The sequence below is a fragment of the Notothenia coriiceps genome, unplaced genomic scaffold (genome assembly GCF_000735185.1).
Source record: "Notothenia coriiceps isolate Sejong01 unplaced genomic scaffold, NC01 NC01_scaffold00031885, whole genome shotgun sequence".
In the NCBI taxonomy this organism is placed as follows: domain Eukaryota; kingdom Metazoa; phylum Chordata; class Actinopteri; order Perciformes; family Nototheniidae; genus Notothenia; species Notothenia coriiceps.
In genome coordinates this window covers 377,815-385,697 of record NW_011364586.1, presented here as the reverse complement: position 1 = coordinate 385,697, position 7,883 = coordinate 377,815, and positions in this window count along the sequence as shown.

The window sequence follows — 7,883 nt, the reverse complement described above, 5'->3', positions numbered from 1 at the left end:
GCGTAAGTGTGTGTGTGTGTGTCAGTGATTCTGTGTGTGTAATTTGCTTGAATTTGTTTTGTTATGCAACTCTATCCAAACCTGAACTCCCCTAGTGGGCAAAGGATTATATCATCCGCAGCAGAGTGTGCATCTGTGTGAGAGTGTGAAAGAAGGCACACCAACACACACACAATAGTGCTAGCCAGCAGAACAAGGGGCAGAGTGAAGAATAGTACCTGTCAGGAGAGGAGGAGACTGGAGAGAGGAGTGATAACGAGAGACTCAGAGGAGGAGGAGAAACGATAGAAAGATTAGAGATACATGAAGGAAGGGTAATCGAAATGAGGGAAGGTGGGAGGGGGAGGTGAGTCAAAGTGAAAGTGGAGAGGGAGAGACGGCAGACAGGATGATTAAGAGAGGGGCAGAGAGAGAAAGAAAGGGATGGACAGATGAACCGAGGGGAGGAGAACAGAGCAGACAAGAGTAATAGACATCTGCAGCCCCACAGGCAACAAGAGCAGAGGCTCCACCTGTGAGAGAGACACAGTGGAGGTGAGTGGAGACGTGTCCGTACTTCCAAAAGGGAAGTGGCAGAGTAAGTTAGGGAGAGGAGAAACGACAGAACATACACACAAATGCAACTTGTCCTCCTTGTATTGACAAGCTCATGTTGCGGCAGATGAGGCCGAGCGATGAAGAGGAGAGGAGGGAAACAGAGGAAGAGGAGCGCAGAGTTGGAGAGACCCTGGGAGAGCAGAGACCTCCGCCAAGGCTGTTTCCATAAGTGGAGAATAATGAGCGTATCCGCCGCGTGATTCCAATACACTAAACAAAATAATGAGTTCTTCTTTTGCCCTTGCTGCACCCTCAGAAATCCAGCAAGTCGTTTTTCTGTAATTCTGCTGACAAACAGACCTAACAGTCTACATTGCCTCCTGATATGTTGGTTTATTATATATTATGACACCTAAAGCATTATATATTATTATTAAAATAAATTGAGCTGAAACAAAAGAGACAATTTTCTTTTGGTAATTCAATCAAAACAAGTCTTTGTGAAGTAGCTGCATTGGTAAGCCTACTTTAGTCAATGCCTCCGAAAATGTAACACAATACAATGAATATTAAATAAGAACTTAAGTGCATTCAACTGAACCAACAGATAAAAAAATATTCCAGCTACACACCCACCATGTTTAAATGCATGCACACAATACTGAGTAATACGATTAAGACAGTAGTTGGATCAGATTTCGAGAAATAATATATAATATGTATATAAAGCAGAGAACGATATCTCGATTTGTGATTTTAATACACTGGCAATCTTAAGTGGTGTCAATCTTACTCTTAGAACAATGTCTAGAAAGTATTCCTTTAGAGACCATTGGCTTTAGGTCATTGTGATGGACATTTGATAGAGCTAGCGATTCATTGGAAAAAATCTGTTGTAGAGTATATATTATTATTTATATATATCTTTGGAGAAACCTGAACAGTCTTATTTTCATCCTGCTTTACTGATACTTTTAGAAAAGGCTCATGCTGTCTATTTGCAACATGGTCCGAAGGTGCAATCAGATATCATTAAAGAGCAACTTCCAGGTTAAAGACACCTGTGAATAAATGTGTAGGAAAATGATGAATACACTAGATTTTCAAAAAAATATACAGAAATATACACTACAGGGACATCTGGCGTCGTTTTTGTAAGAAATGTTCACTTCCGCATAAAAAAGCCTCGGCGCGTGACCTCCCGCGTGTGACGTAACACGGGGGACACAAGGGGGAGAGCGGCCGGTGTAACGTATTAATAAACATGGATCCCAATGCTAGTTTCGACACAGGAGACACAGAAGAAGTTGAACATGAATATTCGAATGCATATGACGTACCACAACCTTATAATTATGAGCCTGCTAGGCGTCCAAGAGACCAGGAGCAGCCAAGGATTAGAAGAAATAACGGCCATCGGAGAGAAATTGAGCTGTGGTGTGAGGAGAACCAGTGGAGAACTGGGCAGCTATCTTGGTGAGTGACCGGCGTTAGCTACAGAATGTTAGCTAACGTCACATCACAACATTGTAAAGTTAGCTATCATATATCAGGCTATAACTAAAGTAGCATTGATAATATAGTAACCTTACTGGCAGGACTGTTGATACTGATCCATAACAGAAACTAATGCGCAAGTATCAGCCGTATCGGCTATATCAGTATATGCAACTCCACACTACGGTGCTGTGTACCGGAGGAGAGACGCGAGATACGGCTGATACGTTGGAAGATCTGGCGGAGAAAGGTTGTGGAGCCGTCCGTTGATATGCCGTTGTAAATGGCTTGATGGAAACAACACAGACAGGGGGAAACAAACAAACACAAAGGAGCCGGCTGGAGCAGTACAGCCACCACAGCGTTACCTAATGCAACTCCACACTACGTCTTACGGTGCCGTGTACCGGAGGGGAGAGAGAGAGAGCAGCGAAGGGGGGGGAGAGAGAAGTAATACGGTTTCCTGATAAAGCTGTGGAGAGTATGTGCTGCAGGGAGGTGGATGCACAACGCACCCAGGAACGAACGCTAGCTCCGGTCCTTTTTACTGTGGACTCGATGTCCTGACAGGCTGGTATTTGTGCAACCTGCACAAACACAATACTGCACCATGATTACAAATGGTGAAATACAATGTAAAACTACCGAAAAATACCAGCTCCTTAAAACACAACCGCTCTACTCAACGCAACTCTACTATACCCGCGGTCAGAGAGCGGAGATGTGTCCCCTGCTTGATGTAATATGACGCGTTTGACGTATGACCTTAAAAAAAAGCTGTTTTTAAGAGCAGAGCTCAAAATTGCTCCTTTCCCTCTGAATTCCTGCCCTTAAGTCTCGTAAAAAAAAATATCAAATCCTGCATTCACTTTTTTAATTGTAATTTTCAAGCAAGTTTAAGCATAAATGTAGAAAAAATAAAAACCTGCAAGATGCTCTTTAACTGTAATTTACTGGACATGTTGCGTAACACCTCGCATAAGATATAAAAAAAAATACACAGATCAACGGAGCCTGTAGTCATGAGTTTATCTTTGTTTAGTTGAATTGTTCCTTGCTTAAGGAAATAAGCCCTTAAGCAACACATTAATAATAATACGCTTCAGAACAAGAGGAGAGGACTTCTCCCTGTTATTATCTGGCAGAAAACACAACTAGAGGACGTGAGCAGGAGGACGATGAGGGGACGAGGACCTGCAGGTGTGCGTCTGCAGAGAGGAGCAGGATGAATGACGCCATGCTGCACAACGTTTGTATGAAGAACACATAAATCCCTGTCTGCTGTCACCACTCAGCTGCATCAGCTGCTTCAAGGTTCCTCCACCTGATAGACTGCTCAATGGCTTCCTGTTCGAATTGAGCACTGCTCTCTTCTAGAAAACAGCACTGCATATCATCCATTTGAAACCAATGGATTGACTGTTGGGATAAATACATCATAAACTAAGAATCCATTGAATTATTAAGGATGGGAAAAAGGGCCAGAAGGCATTATAATAGTTGTATACTATACTAATACCAGCAGCTCTTAAATACATGCCATTTACTTTCTTATCCCATTTCATGCTAGCTACACACACTCTGTCTCAAGTTGACTTTTTACAAGCAGTGTGCAAACATACACTGGCACTTATCACGTTGTACATGCAAACTTCATGGCTGCATGGTTTTAAAACTTTTTCAACGGACTAATGAAATCAGCATTAAAGCGAAGGAAGACTACGGGTGTTTTTGTATCCTCAACAAAGTCCTTTATAATTGTGACTCATGCCCATGGATTCTGGCAGTGTGGGTACATTTGCACTGGGTGCTCAGCAACATTATGATTATACTGGAATTTGTTTTGAGATATCAAACAGTTAGGCTTATGAGCATTTAAGGAAACACATTTCTGACTAGTCGCAGCCTTCTCGTTTGGAATTAAGCGGGAGCCAATGAGCCTATAAGTGTTTATTCCCTGATAATTCAGGAAACGGCAATAATAAGCTAAGAAAATAAGGAATCAAGTTAAAGCTAATTACTTTGATTGAAATGGTGATGAGGATTAAACATTTAAACTTCTGACATAATAACAGTTTAGTCATGGTAGGGTGGGGCAGTGATTGATAAAAACTGATATTTTTAAAATCCAAAATTACCTGTGAAAATATATAAGGGTCCTTCATTAAACTTGGTGGAAGGATGTAGCACTGGCCAAGGAAGAGCCCTTTTGGACCTGATCCTAAATCACACATTATATTTCACTTATATAAACGGGCCTAGAGGAGTGCTTTGCTATTATTTTATACATTGGGGCTAAAGTGGTTTATAAATTAAGTCCTAAGACAAGCACAATCCTTCACTAAAGCTCTGAGCTGCAGAGATATGGCGGTGGATGCATGTGTGTGTGTGTGAGAGCATGGTCAGTGTATATCCCTCGGCTGCTCAGTGTGTGGTGTGTGTACTTGATATCTTTATCTAACAAGCACACACTCCTTTATCGACGAGTGTGTGTGAGAGACGCAGCCGTCGTCGGGCTAACAGGACACAGCAGAGAGCAGAGCAGCAGGCAAATCAAGACAACATTGGCTTGTGCAGTGAAGCCCACCGAGTCTTAATTGAATTGATAGAGTATGGGGAGAGGAATTGATGAGGAAAACTTGGGAGTGGGAAAGGAAATCGGGGAGAGGGGTAATATAGAGGGGACATTGTGGAAGAAACACAAAAATAATAGACAGATTCAAAGTAGAGAGAGAAGAATCTCAATCCAGAGAGAGCCAATTAAAACGAGATGGCTGAGGAACAAATGTTTTTGCGATGGAAAGGTGGAAAAGACGTGATAAAGAAAGACAATGCAAAGTAGGAAACTAAATAATTACAGAGCGAGTGTTACCACGGTGAAAGAGGGATGAATCTATTACTAACAGTGATAGTAAATAATGAAGGGAGAGAAAACGGAATTAATGAAAGATAGTGAAAAACAAAAAAAGGGGATGAGGGTGAATTTAGGCTGAGAATGGAATAGTTGACAGCTGAATTAGCAATGGAGCTCCCTCTCCACGACTATGATTAATGTGCCCTTCAGGAAATCAAGCTTCTATGTTAATTTAAACAGAGAAAGGAAACACAAAGAACCACACTCAGTATCAGTGCTGAATACAAATACCCTGCTCAGGTAAATGAAGAAGCAATCCAGCACTAAATAGGTTCCAGCTTAGAGTGAAAATGTGTGAGGAGAGGGCAACACTATAAAAAGGTGTGTAGAGTGAGAGAGAAAAAACGGCAGACTCAGAAGAAGGTCATACAGACTGTCAGGCTGCACAGAAAATAAACCTTAATCTGGGATTGAGTCAGTGAAGAAATATAAAACACATGCCAGAGACATCTCGGTGATCCAGTGTGTGTGCAGCACCGATTGGTAAAGCGCACCAGTGTGATCTCATGCAGTAAGACATGGATACACTCTTCATGTCTCACCTTAATGAGGTCTCCCAGGAGTTTGTTGGCTTCGGTGTAGGCCTTCTTCACCTCCTTGAACTTATTTCCCAGTCCCATGCTGTGAGCCTGCAAAGAGCCACAGTGAATAACAGAAGGAATGAGTGGAGAAAAATAATATTTGTAATGCTACGTTAGAGGAAAGATATCAAGGCTCATTCAGTCATTGATTCAAAGCTGTAATTTGTGAAGTGACACCTACACCTTTTAAATGGATGGAGAGGACGCTCGTGTAGCAAAGGCCAGATGGGCCGGTGCGGTAAGCCCCTGTAAACTGTAATTTGGTACATGGTGTATTTGTTCAATAATATTGATTTAAATGAGTCACACTAGTGTAGAGGATGAGCACACACAGTTTTATTCAAGCAGCTGCACAGAGCTTTCGATTCAGTCACTGTGAGACATCTCAGACTGTGAGTGAGCACAGAGGAGACAGCCTGGTTGTACTTCATGTACCTTAAACTAAATTAGTTGTTCGAGCAACATTTGTGGGAGTTTCTAAAAACAGTGCCACTGATGAATGCACCTCCTTGCTTTCAGTTATTGCGTGTAGAGTACCTTTGAACCAAACAAAACAATGCATATTTTTATCGAATGTAGGAGAAAATACGTTTATGTTTCTCTTCAATATTGTTTTAAGAGTGCTTTCTGAAATAAGACAGTCAAATAAGCATTAAGGGGAAGTTGCACCCGACAACAATGAACCAAAATGTAATGTCATACTGCACTAATCCGTGTTAACATCCATCCATCCATGAAAGAGCTAAACATGTGGCTTTGTGGAATCCAGCTTGGAGATTGTTTAGCTTCAAAATCAATCACTTACACAAAACAGAATAAAAAGGACCAGAATAGCTGGGTGTACCTGGAAGTGCAGGTTGGTGTACTGTCCTCCGGGGATCTCGTTCTCGTACACGTCAGCGTTTCCAGACTTCATGGTGGCCGTGCAGTCGAATGGAGCATACAGGCCTCTCGTTACTTCCCAATACTCGCTGTAGTCAAACACCTTCTCCAGAGCGATGCCTGCAGCACAGAATGACATCAAATCAATGGCCGCCATGCACACTTTCTTTGAACTACTGTCCTTTTAAACTGAGATGCAATTTGTCCAAAGACTACAAGCAAGCAAGGGGCAACTACATGCAAACTACAAATGCATTGTGATAATGTTTTTGTGTTTACCGAATAAAAATAAAAACCTTCAAATATAGTGATATATTTATGGGGATAATACTCATATGCTGTACTTCTTATTTTGCCGAAGTACAATTGTCTTGGGTTTATGCTGTTGGTTTTGATAAAGATATAAACATGATGTGAAACGTTTCACAGTTTTGACAGTGTGTCAAGATTCATTTTCACTTGCACCGGGGAAAACCAGTCCAGTTTGCTAACTTTTGTGCACTACAATAAAGAGTCCATAGTTTCAAAAAGGTGATACCAAAATGGCAGCAGAGTCATTTCTACAATCTTCCAAACAATCACTTTTTTTGACAACTGTTCAAAATGGTATTATGTCAGTAAAAATGTGGGACTCAAACAAAGGTTACAAGCCAGAAAAGCTTGAACGGTCCTTAGCTACAGTGTTGGTTTAGCAGAACTATTAATCCATTAGCGCTCGTTTACATCCTGCCTTTGCTGCTCATTAAATCCCTGTGATATTTTGTTATCCATAAAAGAACCATCTGTTGCTAGTATTCATGACATTCTGCTGCAGCCAGGTAAGGTGTTCTCTCTAAAGCTGATTACCTTAAATGGGAAAATCTGTTTGAATGCCATGACAGAAATGTCTTTGCAGTGAGCGTCCTCCATGCTAAAGAGACAAACTAAGCTTTCTTACAACAGGGTGAATTGTCATGATGAAGCGAGCACTTACTCCAGAAAGTGTTTGTTTGATTCCACTGTGATCCTTGTGGAAAATTGGAGCCACTGAGGAATTAATGTGAGGCTAATGTGCATGTTGGTTCTCCTCAAAATCCGCTGCCTGCCAAGCCGCTCAGTAATAGCTCCATTTCCTTCTCTGTTTGAGAACACTTTGGAGCGTTCATTTACGCTTCCATTTGAAATTACAGCCTTGATTACAAGTGGAAGTGACGGCATGTTAAAAGGTCAGGTCAGGCCGCCTCTACGATACAGCACCTTGTTCTCTACTTTAAAATAGCAACTTAAACTATTACATACTGCTCCCCTTACCACACAATCTTTGAGTGTGATATTCACAACGGGCATTATTCTTTTAATACATTAAGTGAATTTGGCTGTTTGCTTGTACCTAAAGAGGAAATATTATGTACATTTTCAAGTTTATATTAGTATTGTGTGCTTCTACTGTGACATGTTTTCATGCTTTAATGTTCAAAAGGGTCCTTCATTTT